The 17552-nt window shown below is 50.7% G+C and overlaps 1 protein-coding gene across 1 annotated transcript in view; it reads left to right on the forward strand.

The window, feature by feature from the left end:
* Positions 1-17552, forward strand: part of slc35f1 (solute carrier family 35 member F1) — a 450036-nt gene that overhangs the window by 122490 nt on the left and 309994 nt on the right. The window lies entirely within an intron of this gene.

Consider the following 17552-nt stretch of genomic DNA (forward strand, 5'->3'; position numbering starts at 1 on the left):
TTGGCATTGTCATCTTGGCACTCTAGCAGTGTTCCTGCCAGCCTGGGAGTGCCACCTGGGCACCCTGGTAGGGCCAGACTGGCATACAGGTGGCACTGCTAATGTGCCCAGGTGGCATCAGCAGTGCCAGAGTGCCACCCTGTCCAGGTATCAACCTCCTTTTCAATCAACCCCCCCCTCACACACGCACGTACCGTTCCGCTTGGTCCCTGTTAGTGGGGACCAGTGCTCAACAGTGCCCAGTTGGGGTGTCCTTGTCGAGGCCGGTAGATCCCAGGAGCTGGTTAGATCTGGCATCAGCAGAGTTAAGTGAGCTTTTAAACTTGCTTAACTCTGTAAATCTGGGTCCCATCCATTGTGGATGGGATCCAGATTGCGGCATCTCGCAAGATCTCATTAGATCTCGTGAGACATAACAACAAACGGGAATCCTGGAAGAGGCCTCTCGTGGGATCTACCGGCTGCATCCCACCCTGATTCTGGTGGGATGCAGCCAGTAAATCATGCCCAATGTCTCTAATTTACTACTCTGCAGGGAACCCTCTTAATACATATAGAAATCCATTAACCCAAACGTTTACGATGCTTTAATTGCGGCTCAGGCTCCAGAAAGCCTAGCTGTCACTACTGCGGCAGTTACACACACTAGCCCAGGCTTTGAACTCGTACTACACCAATTACATATAATACAATACATCTGAAATTCCTACATTCATCTCAGTGTTTTAACCAATTACACTGTCATTAGAATACTGCATATATATTAGCTTTAACATGCTGTTTATTACTGTAGTCACCATGTTGTCTTCAGAATTACTTAAAACAGGCTAATGCCTTTCTTAGACCAGCACACCTAGGAATTTGATGTTAACTCATGAACAAATGAAGTAAAAGTAGTTGACTTTTGGTACATTGTAAACAAACCATTCAGCTTTTTATAGCATTTAGCATTATGCAACATCCCCCCCTCTAATCAAGTAACTTGATAGCAATGGCAAACCTTAAGCATTCTTAAAGGCCTCTTGACAGTGGCTGCAGAAATTACACTCAAGCTTTCTCTGAAAGACCGCTTACTTCTACCTCTGTAATGCTGTTCATCTTGGACTCTGCCATAGCCCGTTCACTGCAGTAATCTTTATCCATGCTTTTGTACTTCCAGACCTGAGCATTCTAATGCTCTCATTGCTGGTCACCCATCCTACAGCCAAACATTCATCTAAAATTCTGCTGTCTGTATTTTAACTCACATCCAGCTCTATTGACTCAGCATTTTTGCACTTGGACTGGCAGTACTTAGATTTTAAAATTCTTATCCTTGTTTTCAAGTTCCTCTCACAATCTCCTTATCTCCAACTCTCTGGACTACTTGCACTTTTCCATTTCTGACATCTAGTGCTCGGAAGTATAAAGTTAAAACTTACTTTAATTTAATAAGCTTTTCATTTTTAATTAATTAATTAGCTTCAAAATCGCAGTTAGAGGGGTAAAATGCTTCATTTGTGAGATGTGGGAGGTGAGGCTTCAAGCATTCTGGACAACTACATCTGCAGGAAGAGTACCAATTGCAGCTCCTCACAGACTGCATGGATTGGTTGGAGGAGCAGTTGGATGCACTTAGAAGCATGCAAGTGGCGGTAAATGTCATAGACAGGGGTTTTAGAGATGTGGTTACAGCCAAGATGCAGGAAGATTGAGGGGTGACCACTAGAAAGGGCAGGCATTCAGTGCAGGAATCAGTGCGATGTCCCGCTCTCTAACAAGTATACCATTTTGGATACTATCGGGGGGGTGTGTGGCCTATCAGGGGAAAACAGCAGCAGCAGCCAGAGCATTGGCACCACAGCTGGCTCTGATGTTCAGCAGGGAGGGTGAAAGAGCAAGAGTTATGGGGGATTCTACAGTCAGTGGCATAGATAGGTGCTCTGTGGACGTGAAAGAGACTCCAGGATGGTATGTTGCCTCCCTGGTGCCAGGGTCCAGGATGTCTCTGAATGGGTAGGAGGCATTCTGAAGGGGGAGGATAAACAGCAATAGGTCGTGGTACATATTGGTACTAATGACATAGGCAGGAAGAGTGACAAAGTTCTGCAGCAAGAGTTTAGAGAGTCAGGTAGAAAGTTAAAAAATAGGACCTCTAGGGTTGTAATCTGGGGATTACTCCCTGTGCCATGTGCCAGTGAGGCTAGAAATAGGAAGATAGTACAACTAAATACATAGGTAAACAGCTGGTGTAGGAAGGAGGGTTTCAGATTTCTGGACCATGGATCTCTTCCGGGGCAGGTGGGTATGTACAGGAAGGACGGGTTGCATCTAAACCCGAGGGGCATAAATATCCTAGCTACAAGGTTTGCTAGTGTCACACGGTGGGTGTTTAAACTAGTGTGGCAGGGGGTGGGAACCTGAGCAAAAGGTCAGAAACTGAAATAAGTGAGGGGAAACGTGAGAATAGGGCCAGTAAGACTCAGAGGAAGAGCAGGCAGGGAGATGTTGCTGAACACAGCAGGATTGGTGGTCTGAAGTGCATTTGTTTCAATATGAGAAGTATAACAGGTGAGGGAGATGAACATAGGGCTTGGATTAGTACTTGGAACTATGATGATGTTGCCAATAGAGAGACCTGGTTGAGGGAGGGACAGATTGGTTCCAGGATTTACATGTTGCAGCTGGAATCAAGGCGATGTAAAAGATGTGGGGAAGTTGCACTACTGGTTGAGGAGAATATCACAGCTGTACTGCGGGAGGACACCTCAGAGGGTTCATGTAGCGAGGGAATATGCGCAGAGCTCAGGAATAGGAAGGATTCAGTCACAATGTTCGGGGTATACTACAGGCCTCCCAACAGCCAGCGGGAGATAGAGGAGCAGATAGGCAGTAGATTTTGGAAAGGTATAAAAGCAATCGGATTGTTCTGGTGGGAGATTTCAACTTCCCCTAAATTGACTGGGACTTACTTAGTGTGAGGGACTTGGATGGGGAAGAGATTGTAAGGAGCATCCTTGAAACAATATGCAAATAGTCCAACTAGGGAAGGGTTCGTACTGGACCTAGTATTGGGTAATGAGCCTGGCAAGGTCAAGTTTCAGTAGGGGAGTATTTTGGGAACAGTAACCATAATTCACTAAGTTTTAAGGTGCTGTTGCATAAAAATAAGGGGCGGGATTCTCCTGCCCCCTGCTGGGTCAGAGAATCGCCGGGGGCGACGTGAATCCTGCTCCTGCCGGCTGCCAAATTCTCCGGCGCCGGGGATTTGGTGGGGGCGGGAATCGCGCCGGTCAGCGGCCCCCTCGGCGATTCTCTGGCCCGCGATGGGTCAAGTGGCCATCCGCATCCGTTTTCGGCCGGTCCCGCCAGCGTAAATTAGAGTAGGTACTTACCGGCGGGACCTGGCTGCGCGGGCGGCCTCCGGGGTCCTCGGGGGGTGCGGGTGATCTGGCCCCGGGAGGTGCCCCCATGGTGGCCTGGCCCGCGATCGGAGCCCACCGATCTGCGGGCGGGCCTGTTCCCTGGGGGCACTCTTTTATTCCGTGTTGGCCGCTGTGGTCCTCTGCCATGGTCGACGCGGAGGTGAGCCCCCCTGCGCATGCGCTGGGATGACGCCAGCACACACTGGCGCTCCTGCATGTGCGCCAACTTGCGCTGGCAGGCGGAGGCTCTTCGGCACCGGTTGGCCTGGCGCCAAACCCCTTCCACGCCGTCCGGCATGGCGCAAACCACCGCGGCGCCGGCCTAACCCCTGAAGGTGCAGAGGATTCCGCACCTTTGGGGCGGCCCAACACCGGAGAGGTTCACGCCAGTCCTCGGCGCCGGAGTTGCCCGCCCCACCGATTCCCGCAGAATCCCGCCCAAGAATAGTCCTCAGGCGAAGGTGCTAAATTGACAGATGGCTAATTACAACAATATTAGCAGGAACTGAAGAATCTAGATTGGGGTGGATGTTTGAGGGTAAATCAACATCTGGCATGTGGCAGACTTTCAAATGTCAGTTGCTAGGAATTCAGGTCCGGCATTTTCCAGTGAGGAATCAGGATAAGTATGGCAAGTTTCGGGAACCTTGGCTAATGAGGGATGTTGTGAGCCTAGTCAAAAATAAAAAGGAAGCAATTGTAAGGGGTAGAAGGTTGTGATAGACAAAGCCCATGAGGAATATAAGGAAAATAGGTAGGAACTTAAACAAGGAGTCAGGAGGGCTAAAAGGAGTCACAAAGTCATTGGGAAACAGGATTAAGGAAAATCCCAAGGCTTTTTACACGTATACACAGAGCAAAGGGTTAGCCAGGGAAAGGGTTGGCCCACCCAAAGACAGGGGAGGGAATCTATGCGTGGAGCCGGAGGAAATGGGTGTGGTGCTAAATGAGTACTTTGCATCAGTATTCACAATAGAGAAGGACTTGGTGGGTGATGAGTCTGGGGAAGGGTGTGTAAATAGTCTGGATCACGCTGAGATCAAAAAGGAGGTGTTGGGCGTCTTGAAAAACATTAAGGTAGATAAGACCCAAGGGTCTGATTGGATCTACCCCAAAATACTGAGTGAGGCAAGCAAAGAAATTGCTGGGGCCATGACAGAAATCTTTGATTCCTCACTGGCTACAGGTGAGATCTCAGAGGACAGGAGAATAGCTAATGTTGTTCCTTTGTTCAAGAAGGGTAGGGAAACTATTGAAGAGGATTCTTTGAGACAGGATTTACTCCCATCTGGAAGCTATTGGACGTATTAGCGAGAGGCAGCATGGTTTTGTGAAGGGGAGGTCATGTCTCTAACTTGATCGAGCTTTTTGAGGAAGTGACAAAGATGATTGATGTTGTCTACATGGACTTCAGTAAAGCCTTTGACAGGATCCCTCATGGCAGATTGGTACAGAAGGTGAAGTCACATGGGATCAGAGGTGAGCTGGCAAGATGGATACAGAACTGGCTCGGTCCGGTCATAGAAGACATAGAGTAGCAGTGGAAAGGTTCTTTTCAGAATGGAGGGCTGGAACGACGGAGGTTGAGGGGCGACCTGATAGAGGTCTACAAAACTATGAGGGGTATGGACAGGGTGGATAGTCAGAAGCTTTTTCCCAAGATGGAAGAGTTAATTACTAGGGGACATAGGTTTCAGGTGCGAGGGGCAAAGTTTAGAGGAGATGTGTCAGGGAAGTTTTTTATACAGGGTCATGGGTGCCTGGAGGTGGTGGAAGCAGGTACAATAGTGACTTTTAAGGGGCGTCTTGGCAAATACATGAATAAGATGGGAATAGAGTGATGTGGACGCAGAAAGAGTAGAAGATTTTAAGTTAAACGGGCAGCATGGTCGGTGAAGGGCCTTTTTCTTTGCTGTACTTTTCTTGGTTCTTTGTACATCCCTGATTCCATTAGCAGCTTTCTGAACCCTAAGCTCTGGAGTTCCCTCTCTACATCTCCTTTCAGATCCTCCTTAAAACCTACCTTTTTTGATCAAGCTTTTGGTTACCTGCCGTAATGTCTTCTTCTTTCACTTAGTGTTAGTTTGGGCCTAATTATGCTCCAGTGTAGCTATACGGGATGTCTTACAAAACCAAAAATGCTCTGTATTTTCAGAATAATTTTCTACCTCTAACAGACAGGCTGTGGTCACAACAAGCTTAGATTTTAAAACATGACTATTCATTTCTATTCCTTTCATTGAGACTGTTTCTAATTCAATTTGGTGACAACTAGTTTCTCTTGATAGTTACATAATTAAAGATGGTTAGAAAATCCTCAACCCTAAACTCTCTCATGTTTTACTATTATTTAATGTTTCCCATCAGATTCACCTCCTGAGTGACTGCCAGTTCCTGCTCCAACCACAATGTACCTGCTCCTTAAGAGTCACAGGTTAACTTTAAGCAGTGCAGGTTAGTATTAAGTGGTGCTAACCACTTACGATATTGACCTCTGTTCAGACATCGAGTCAATCGGCATTGCATTTAATGTGAGCGAGGTGCTGACGTCTTTAAAATGAGCAACCTGCATGAAGTTGACGGCTGCTGCATTGAAAGCAACAGCAGTAATCACAATACTTGTGCTTGTTCTTGGGGAGTATCAAATTCTTTTGGCTTGGTGAGAATGTAGCATCAACAACAAAGTGTCAATTCAGTGTCTGACTGATTGGAAACCTTGTAGCCTGAGAAAAATGTTATTAAGGCCAAATGCTGAAGGTGGTGGGTGTAGTAAAATCTGCTGGATTTAGGAACTGCTTTGGAGTTTCCTGAAAGTTTGAAGTCCAGATTACTTTCGATCCAATTAGAGGCATACTTGAAATTCTGTGATGCATTTCGCCCTCTGTACTCTGCAGACTCGTAGATTCAATGGTGATACAATTCTGTGTTTTGTCTCTGTTGTTATAGTTGGCACGATTTGACAGGTTAACAAGAGTGGGGCCTGGCCTTGGCCAGGTGATCAGAAGAGCAGAAAGGGCAAAATAAAGTTGAGCATGTGGCTCATAATTACAGGCGTTCTATGGTCGGTTTTATTATTTTTAACCAGCATTAAATGAACTGAACAGGTCAGTCATCTCATTTGATTTGTTTAATTCAAAATATGCTTGTAAAATAAGATGATAAAGTAACATTTGGTAGTATGAAGGTGAGGATGATTATCTAGAAATAACGGTGTCACCCTTGAACTGAAGGTGCTGAAAGGTTTCTGGTTGCACATTTCATTCACACAAGCTACAAACTAACAAAGGCTTTTCCCTTCAGATTCAATTGGATATCTCAGAATTCTGACATTTCATTTTTCCTGGCAAATAAAAAAAAGACTACGTTGAGTTTGCTTTTACTTCTACAACAGCATTATTAACCAAGTCGAGAAATACTTGTATCAAGTTTTGAGCATCATTATAAAACATTAGCCTTGGTTATTCACACAGCTACATTCAGTTACTGTGTGCAGACGAGTTAAAGCTTGAATGTGGGAATAAATGAATCTTAGTTGGAACAAAATTCTTCCCTCTGGTCTGGTACTACATGATACAGGAAGAGTGAGCTTCCCTGGCCCTCTCAGGGTACTATTGATCAGAACTTCAATGTTTCTGCTTGCAGCACAGGAAGAAGGCATTTGATTGGCCTGCCTGATGAGATGAAGTTCCTAGGTGAATTGAAATCAATCTCCTTTGGAGTGCCGGACAGCTCATCCATAATGTACAGGGCTTCAGAAATGTTACACATGAGCATTAGGAATGTTGATTGGCAGGATTGATCAATACCATGAGCAATTTGTAGCTTGATGGGTTATAATCTAAGCTGCTAAAGATTTTATGGCACCTTCATCTATTTAATTTTCCTTCTATTTTAGGGCACAAATTGTCACTGTCTGTTGATTTCTGTCAGGTCTTACTTGTTTCCTGTCAACTCTGTGCTTCTTACTGGACTACAATTTAACTTTATGTCAACAGTTCTTTGAATGATGGATTCTGTTATAATAACTCTTTTGTGCACTTCTAAAATATCTCTGTATCCAATACAAGTACATGAAATGAAATGAAAATCGCTTATTGTCACAAGTAGGCTTCAATGAAGTTACTGTGAAAAGCCCCTAGTTGCCACAGTCAGGCGCCTGTTCGGAGAGGCTGATACGGGAATTGAACCGTGCTGCTGGCCTGCCTTGGTCTGCTTTAAAAGCCAGCGATTTAGCCCAGTGTGCTAAACCAGCCCCGTAAGGAAGAGATTGTGATAAATATCGAGCAGAGAATACTTTCAGTGAAGAGATGTGGGGCGCGATTCTCCGATGCCCACGACGGGGCGGAGAATAGCGGGAGGGCCTTCCCGAGATTTTTCCCGCCCTCCCGCTATTCTCCCCTTCCCCCCCACGGCCGCCCCACGACACGAATCGCTGCTCGCTGTTTTTTACGGCGAACAGCGATTCTCCCCAGGCCGATGGGCCGAGTTCCCAGGCCTCTACGTCCGTTTTCACGAACGCAATCACACCTGCTCTCACCGTTCGTGAAAACGACCGCAAAGTGCCGTCCCGGACAACCATGGCACCAATTGGCACGGCCGCACCACGGCCGTGCCAAGGGTGGCATGGGCCTGCGATTGGTGGGCACCGATCGCGGGCAGCGGGTCCGATACCCGTGCACTATTGGTTCCTCCGCCGCCCCGCAGGACGGTCGCTGAGCCCGCGATGCCGTGCTTCACGGGGCCGCGCTGCTAGCCCCGCCCGGGGGGAGAATCGGGTCCCGGGAGGGGGCGCGGAGGCTGCCGTGAAACACGGCCAGTTTCACAGCAGCCTTTACGACTCGCCGCATTTGCCGAGAATCGCGCCCGTGCTGTGTGGAGCAGTCAGGTGATTGGGTTATCCTCATTGAACTATTAACTTGTATTTCAGACTTAACTGCTTTGCATATGATACAAGAGGGCAGCACTGAAATATAGGGGTTAACTTCAATGGCCCCCCAAAACAGGCAGAGATCATGATTCGCAATTAGCCCACACCCTTTCCTTCTGATATAGGGAACCTATAAACTTTGGGCTGCTTACTCATTTAAATGATAGTCACATGCATCTCTGCATTAACTGTACTGCTGCGTGGCAGAACATTTCAAATTTATGTGAGGCAAAGCCAGCATACACCTCCAAAAGAGGAACAGCTGCTGGAAGTGGTTAGGGAGGAAAGTGGTTAGGCAAGAAAAGTCACTATAGAGCAGCCGTACAGAGAGTATGTTCTAAGAATCTTAAGATGCATCACTGAAGGGCTTGGTGGAGGAGGTCATAGGACGAGGTATTCCCTTATCCAGGGGGGATCACGTGGCCCCCCCAGACAAACTCTGAACTGACATTGGAAGCAGATAACCAGCTTGGCAATGTAGACCTAAGGACCTGGATATAGTACTGCAAGAGGTTTAATGACCACAAACAAGAGGCTGAAGTTAGTGAATTCACTTTCAAACATATTGCATCAACTTTGCCACGCGGCTAACATTGCCTATTTCACCACACTCCCATCATTCACTTACCAATAATCACTATGAATCGGAATATGAGTAAAATTCATATGCTTCACCTCATCCTCACCCAATTATTACTGCTGCAAACTAAGCACTAACATTGTACTAATATCTGAGGCTGGATTCTCCGATTCTGAGACTAAGTGCTGACGCCGGCGTGGGAATGGTGGCCTTTTTCGACCAAAGAAATGGTGTAAAATGACCACCGAACCCCTGTCCCGTGGGGGGCTAACAGGCACGCAGCGTAGAGTATCCGGCTCTAGCTGTGGATACAGCCGGAGAATTGTCGGGTCCGTGGGCGCGCATGCGCACGGGGGCGGCCTGCAGGGGCTGTGCCGTGCTACATGGCGCCAGCCATGCACGTACCCGACCTGCTAAATAGTGCCCCCCTTTGGCCAGGCTCGCAACCCCCGGACCACCTCCCTGTCCTTGGTCTTTTGATTTGCAGAACACATTTTGGTCCGTTCGCAAGCATGACCCAGACCTTCCTGTTCCTTGCCATTTCAACTCACCGTCCTGCTCTCACATCCACATTTCCGTTCTTGGTCTGCTGCAATGTTCCGGTGAAGCCCAGAGTAAACTGAAGGAACAGCAACTCATCTTCAGATGAGGCACATTAGAGCCTTCAGGACTTAACATTGAGTTTTAAAAATTAATTTACGTGATGTGGGCGTCGCTTGTTCGGCCAACATTTGTTGACAATCCCTGGTTGCCCTTCAGAAGGTGGTTATGAGTTGCCTTCTTGAATCGCTGCATTCCTTGAGGTATAGGTACACCCACAGTGCAGTTAGGGAGAGGGTTCCGAGATGTACCCCCAACGGCAGTGAAGGACGGATATGTATTTCCAAGTCAGGTTGTTGAGTGACTTGGAGGGGAACCTCCAGGTGGAAGGGTTCCCAGGTATCTGCTGCTCTTGTCCTTCTAGATGGTAGTGGTCGTGGGTTTGGGAGATGCTGTCTAAAGAACCTTAGTGAGTTGCTGCAGTGCATCTTGTAGACAGTACACACGGCTGCCACTGTTCGTCGGTGGTGGAGGGTTTAAATGTTTGTGGAAGGAGGAGCAATCAAGCCTCTTTCGCCTCCTGCACTCCCGGCTCCACCCCAACCCCAAAAATCGCGGGTTCCCAGCCTGGCTTGACCCTGGATCCCACCACCCTTGACACCGTCCCCGCCACACCCTTCCAGAACTCCTTCAGTGCCGGGCAAGCCCAGAACATATGGGCATGGTTCGCTGGACTCCCCGAACGCCTGACGCACCTGTCTTCGCCCCCAAAGAACCTACTCACCCTAGATCCGGACATGTGGGCCCGGTGCAGCACCTTGAACTCGATGAGACTAAGCCTCGCACATGAAGAGGAGGCGTTCACCCTCTCCAGGGCGTCCGCCCATGTCCCCTCCTCAATCTGCTCCCCCAGCTCCACCTCCCACTTAGCCTTCAGCTCCTCTACCGATGCCTCCCCCACCTCCTGCATCACCTGGTAGATGTCAGACACCTTCCCATCCCCGACTCACACCCCCGAAAGCACCCTATCCCTTACCCCCCGCAGGGGCAGCAAAGGGAACCCCTCCACCTGTCGCCTAGCAAACGCCTTGACCTGAAGGCACCTGAATATACTCCCGGGGGGAGCTCAAACTTTTCCTCCAGCTCACCCAGGCTCGCAAACCTCCCGTCAATAAACAGGTCTCCCAACTTCCTGATGCCCGCCCTGTGCCACCCCAGCAACCCGCCATCCATGTTCCCTGGGACAAACCGGTGGTTCCCCCGCAGCCGGGCCTCCACCGAGCCCCCCACGTCCCCCCTGTGTCGCCTCCACTGCCCCCAAATTTTGAGGGTGGCCGCCACCAGCGGGCTCGTGGTGTACCTCGTTGGAGGGAGCGGCAACGGAGCCGTTACCAGTGCCTTCAGGCTCGTGCCTCCGCAGGACGCCATCTCCATCCTTTTCCATGCTGCCCCCTCCCCCTCCATTACCTACTTGCGTACCATCGAGACATTAGCCGCCCAATAGTACCCAGAGAGGCTGGGCAGTGCCAGCACCCCTCTATCCCTGCCCCGCTCCAAAAAGACCCTTCTTACCCTCAGAGTCCCATGCGCCCAAACAAATCCCAGAATGCTGCTGTTCACCCTCCTAAAAAAGGCCCTTGGGACGAAAATGGGGAGGCACTGAAACAAAAACAAAAACCTCGGGAGCACCGTCATTTTAACGGACTGTACTCTACCCGCCAACGACAACGGCAGCATATCCCACCTTTTAAATTCCTCCTCCATCTGCTCCACCAACCTAGTAAAATTGAGCTTGTACAGAGTCCCCCAGCTCCCAGCCACCTGAACCCCCAGGTACCTAAAACTCCTCACTGCCCTCTTTAGCGGGAGCCTACCAATCCCCTCCTCCTGATCTCCCGGGTGTACGACAAACAGCTCACTCTTGCCCAGGTTCAATTTATATCCCGAGAAACTCCCGAACTCAGCAAGAATCTCCATCACCTCCGGCATTCCCCCCACCGGGTTTGCTACATACAACAGCAAGTCGTCCGCATACAGCGACACTTGGTGCTCCTCCCCACCTCGCACCAAACCCCTCCACCCCCTCGACTCCCTGAGAGCCATGGCAAGAGGCTCTATCGCCAGCGCAAAAAGCAAGGGGGACAGGGGGCACCCCTGCCTCATCCCACGGTGGAGCCTGAAGTACTCGGACCTCCTCCCATTTGTCGCTACACTCGCCATCGGGGCCTCGTACAGCAACCTCACCCATTTAATAAACCCCACCCCAAACCCGAACTTCTCCAACACCTCCCACAAGTACCCCCACTCAACCCTGTCAAAGGCCTTCTCCGCATCCAATGCCACCACAATCTCCGCCTCTCCTTCTGCTGCCGGCATCATTATCACATTTAGCAGCCTTCGCATGTTAGTGTTAAGCTGCCTCCCCTTCACAAAACCCGTCTGATCTTCATGTATCACCCCCGGCACACAGTCCTCTATTCTAGTGGCCAAGATCTTCGGCAGCAACTTGGCATCTACATTCAGCAGTGAAATCGGCCTGTATGAACCGCACTGCAAGGGGTCCTTATCACGCTTCAGGATCAGGGAGATTAGTGCCCGAGACATCGTTGTGGGCAGAACACCCCCCTCCCATGCCTCGTTAAAGGTCCTGACCAACAGGGGGCCCAGCAGGTCCGCATATTTCTAATAAAATTCAACCTGGAACCCATCCGGTCCCGGCGCCTTCCCCGACTGCATGTGGCCAATCCCACTGACCAGCTCCTCCAACTCGATCGGCGCCCCCAGTCCCTCCACCTGCTCCTCCTGCACCCTTGGAAATCGGAGCATGTCCAAAAAATTCTCCATTCCCCCTCCCACCGCCGGCGGCTCTGTCCGGTACAGTTCCCTATAGAAGTCCCTAAAGACCTCATTGACCTCTGCCCCCTGCCGCACCACATTCCCATCTCTATCCTTCACTCCACCAATCTCTCTAGCCGTGTCCCCCTTACGCAGCTGGTGCGCCAGCATCCTGCTCGCCTTCTCTCCATACTCATAGACCGTTCCCTGTGCCTTCCTCCACTGTGTCTCCGCCTTTCTGGTGGGTAATAAATCAAACTTGGCCTGCAAGCTACGCCGTTCCCCCAGCAATCCCTCCTCCGGGGCCTCTGCGTATCTCCTATACACACTCAACAGCTCCCCCACCAGTCTCTCCCTCTCCCTCCTCTCCCCCCTCTCCCTATGGGCTCGGATGGAGATCAGCTCCCCCCTAATCACTGCCTTCAGAGCCTCTCACACCATCCCCACCTGGACCTCCCCAGTATCATTGACCTCGAGGTACCTCTCGATACATCCCCGAACCCTCCAACACACCTCCTCATCAGCCAACAACCCCACGTCCAGACGCCAAAACAGGCGCTGGTCCCGCGCCTCCCCCATCTCCAGGTCCACCCAATGCGGAGCATGGTCCGAAATCGCGATAGCCGAATATTGGGCCTCCTCCACCCTGGGGACCAGTCCCCTGCTCAAAACAAAGAAATCAATGCGGGAATAAACCCTGTGCACATGGGAGAAAAAGGAGTACTCCCGAGCCCTCGGCCTCCCGAACCTCCAGGGATCCACTCCTCCCATCTGGTCCATAAACCCCCTCAATACCTTGGCCGCCGCTGGCCTCCTGCCTGTCCTTGAACTAGGGGGATCCAGCACCGTATTGAAGTCCCCCCCCCCCATGATCAAGCCCCCCACCTCCAGGCTAGGAATGCGGCCCAACGTACGCCTCATGAACCAGCATCATCCCAATTTGGGGCGTACACATTAACCAACACCACCCTCTCCCCCTGCAGCTTACCGCTCACCGTCACATATCTGCCGCCACTATCAGCCACAACCTCAGACGCCTCAAACGCCACCCTCTTCCCCACCAGGATCGCCACCCCCCGGTTCTTTGAGTCGAGCCCTGAGTGGAAAACCTGCCCCACCCACCCCTTCCTCAGACGGACCTGGTCCGCCACCTTCAGGTGGGTCTCCTGGAGCATGGCCACGTCCGCCTTCAGCCCCTTCAGATGCGAAAACACCTGGGCCCGCTTAACCGGCCCATTCAACCCCCTCACATTCCACGTAATCAGCTGGATCAGGGGGCACCCCACCCCCTTCCCCCGTCGACTAGCCATAACCCATCGACTGCTCGCCCCTGACCATCACCCCTTCGGCCCGTTTCCCACGGCGATAGAACCTCACCCCGACCCCCCCCGAACTCCTCCTTGGCCAATCCAGCAGCAATCTGGTACCCCCCCCCGGCTAGGACCCCCCCCCCCCCCCCCCCCCCCCCCCTAGCCGCGACTCTCCCTCCACTGTACTCCCGTGAGCCAGCTGACTTCTGCTGACCCCGGCAGCTCCCGCTCCAACTCCGACCCCTCCCGATATGAGGTCCCCCCTCCTCCCCTGCATCAGCTCCTGGGCACCGCTTCAGCGCGGGAACCCGGTATAATAACCACGCCCCTCGCCACCAGCTCCACCCCCTCGTCCCGCAGCGTGGGAAGCCAGAGAAAAGCCCGCGCTTTCACACTGCCCCACCCCACCAACGCAGCTCCCAAACGGCAGTCCCAACCCAACCACCAACTCCATACAAACAAAGACACAGATCAACCACAAACCCCAGTACCCCCCTTAGAACACAGAACCATAACCCACATCGTCCGAAAGCGAGAGAAAAAACACAAACAAACAGAATAACCCGCTACAGCATAAACAATGATACATGAATAGAATAGAAAAACTCCCACAGCCCCCAATCTCTAGTTCGAGTCCAGCTTTTCAGCCTGTACAAAGGCCCACGCTTCCTCCGGGGACTCAAAGTAGTGATGCCAGTCCTTGTAGGTGACCCACAGGCGCGCAGGCGGCAACATGCCGAACTTCACCTGCTTTCCATGGAGCACCACCGTCGTCCGGTTAAACCCGGCTCTCCGCTTGGCCACCTCTGCACTCCAGTCCTGGTAGATACGCACTACCGAATTCTCCCACTTACTACTCCTCACCTTCTTGGCCCATCGGAGAACACACTCCCGTTCACTGAACCGATGGAACCGCACCAGCACCGCCCGCGGGGGTTCATTCGCCTTAGGCCGCCTGGCCAGTACTCTGTGGGCCCCCTCCAGCTCCAGGGGCAGATGGAAGGATCCTGCCCCCACCAGCGAGTTCAACATCACGGCCACATCGGCCGGCAGGTCCAACCCCTCCAGCCCCTCCTCGAGGCCCAGGATCCACAGGTTCTTCCTCCGTGACCGAAGCTCCATCTCCTCGAACCGATCTTGCCACTTTTTATGAAGTGCCTCGTGTATCTCCACCTTCCCCACGAGGTCCGAAACCTCCTCCTCGCGCTCAGAGGCCTGCTGCTGCAACTCGAGTATCGCTGCACCCTGGGTTGTCTGGGTCTACAGCAGCTTACTTGTCGTCACCTTCAGGGATTCCAACAACTCCCCTTTCAGCTCCGTGAAATAGCGCAGAAGGGCCGCCTGCTGCTTCTCAGCCCACTGCCTCCACTCCTCAGGGGCTCCACCGGCCGCCATTTTGTCCACCTTCCCCCGCTTTTCCAGGGGAGCTGCTGCTGTTTTTCTCCTCGCCCCACTTCGAGTCCGAACCATAAATCCCGGGTGGTTTTGCTCCAGACCCCTCTATCCACCGGGAATCATTGAATCAGCGCCATTTGGGGCCCTTAGAAGAGCCCACAAGTCCTTTTAAAGCGGGAGCTGCCGAACGTGCGGCTTAGCTCCACATAGCCGCAACCGGAAGTTCTTCTAATCTCTTTATGCCACCTTCTTAGCTTTAATCATGTCAATTTGCATTCCTTTTGTCTTCTGTCCATGACATCTTTGTCAATCTCCACCTATCCCTGACTTTCAATCCTGCCCCACCGCTCCATGCACCCTGCCCCCATCCACTACAATAAATCTGACCCCATTTCCTTTTTCTCTCTGGTCTGACAGAATCATCAGCTCCTTTCCCTCTCCCCACAGATGCTGTCACGTACTAGCCTCCCCGAACAGGTGCCGGAATGTGGTGACTAGGGGCTTTTCGCAGTAACTTCATTTGAAACCTACTTGTGACAATAACCGATTTTCATTTCATTTTTTCATTTCTTTCAGATGCTGAGATTGTCCAATAATTTCTGTTTTATTTTCAGACTCCTGTATCTGCAATAATTTGCTTTTATTCACTGACATTTCACAGCTTGGATACACTGCCAACTATTCAACCATGACACCTCATTATCCAAATACATCACACCATACCATTACTGACACACGTCTCTCTCTTGCCGGCCATGGTGGTGCACAACTAGTGGCAGCAGAGAAGGGAACAGGTGCATCTGCATGTCCTCACATCCTTGGAGGAGACAGTGCTGGCCATTATTTTTTTCAATCCATTCACACTCTTGATTTGTGCCTTTTCGGTGGTGACAGGCTTTGGGGAGTCAGGAGATGGTGTCTTGCCGCAGTGTCACCTGCTCTAGTAGCTAGAGTATCAATATGGCTAGTCCAGTTCAGTTGCTGGTCAGTAGTAACCCCCAGGATGTTGATAGTGAGGGCTTCAGTGATGTAATGCCATTGGATGTCAAGGGTGATGGTTAGATTGTCCCTTGTTGGAGATGGTCATTGCCTTGCAGTTGTGTGGCTTAAAAGTTACTTACTATTTGTCCTCCGAAGCCTGGATATTAACCAGATCTTGCTGCATTTAGATATGGTCTGCTTCAGAATCTGAGCTGCAAATAATCCTGAAAATTGTGCATCAGTGAACATTCAAACTTCTGATCTTATGATAGAAGGAAAGAGATTAACGAAACAGCTGATGGTGGATGGGCCTAGGACGCTAGAATCATCGAATCCCTACAGTGCAGAAGGAGGCCATTGGTCCCATTGGGTCTGCACCGACTATTTGAAAGAGTACCCCACGTAGACAGACTCCCCTGCCCTATCCCTGTACCCAACCTAACCTCCAAATCTTTGGACTGTGGAGAAAACCGGAGCACCCAGAGGAAACCCACCCAGACATGTGGAGAATGTGCGAACAGACAGTCACCCAAGACTGGAATCAAACATGGGTCTCTGGCACTGTGAGGCAACAGGGCTATCCACTGTGCCTCCATGCCATGCTGAGGGATATCTGCAGTGATGACCCGGGACTGAGATAACTGACCTCTAACAACCACGACTGTCTTATTATGTATAGATGTGACTCGAACCAGCAGAGAGTTTTTCCTTGAAATGAAATGAAATGAAAATCACTTATTGTCACGAGTAGGCTTCAATGAAGTTACTGTGAAAAGCCCCTAGTCGCCACATTCCGGCGCCTGTTCATTCCCATTGACTCCAGTTTTGTTAGTCAAGAAAACTGGATGCCATACTCGGTCAAATGATGTCTTGCTGTCAAGGGCATTGACTCTCACCTCAATCATTGAGTCAGCCATTGCACCACCGGGGCTGAAGTAATAGACAATGGTGCTCATACCTAAACATGTTTACATCCCACTGCCCCCTGATACCAGAATCACTTCTGATTTACAAGATGGTGTAAACATACACCTCTCCCTTCCCCTCTTAGCCTACGCAGTACCCTAGCTTTGTGCCTTTATCCTTTCAGATACCCAAGAACTGCCATCTGGCCAGGCAGTGGGGAAACAGCAGAAAGTGAAGGAACAGGAAGATTAATGAAAACGATTAGTTCCTATCAAACTTATAACCACCCGCTTAGATACTGAGACTGCAGGAACATTAGATGCGGGATCGACAGGTGGTGAGGCGCCCAACATATGTTGCCTGCAGCAAGGGAAGGCAGTGGAGTAGCACATGTGCCAATATACCAAAATGGCAATACCTCACCCAAGTTCTCCTCAGATAAGTACTTTTTTGGGCTGGCCTACAGAAGAAGGCTGATTAACCATGAAATACTTTGGTTCCTTGGGAAGCGTGTCAGATAGCCTGTGGTCAATGTCAAAGAACAAGTGTCTCGTCTCGTGTCAACTTGGCAAGGGTTCTGTGTAGAAATTGGAAGAGCATCCTCTTCAACCAAGTGGAGTACAGAAATTAGTCTGAGATACCACAACTAGAAGAAACGGAGAAGCTGAAGCAGC

This window comes from Scyliorhinus canicula, chromosome 6, assembly GCF_902713615.1.
Source record: "Scyliorhinus canicula chromosome 6, sScyCan1.1, whole genome shotgun sequence".
Taxonomy (NCBI): domain Eukaryota; kingdom Metazoa; phylum Chordata; class Chondrichthyes; order Carcharhiniformes; family Scyliorhinidae; genus Scyliorhinus; species Scyliorhinus canicula.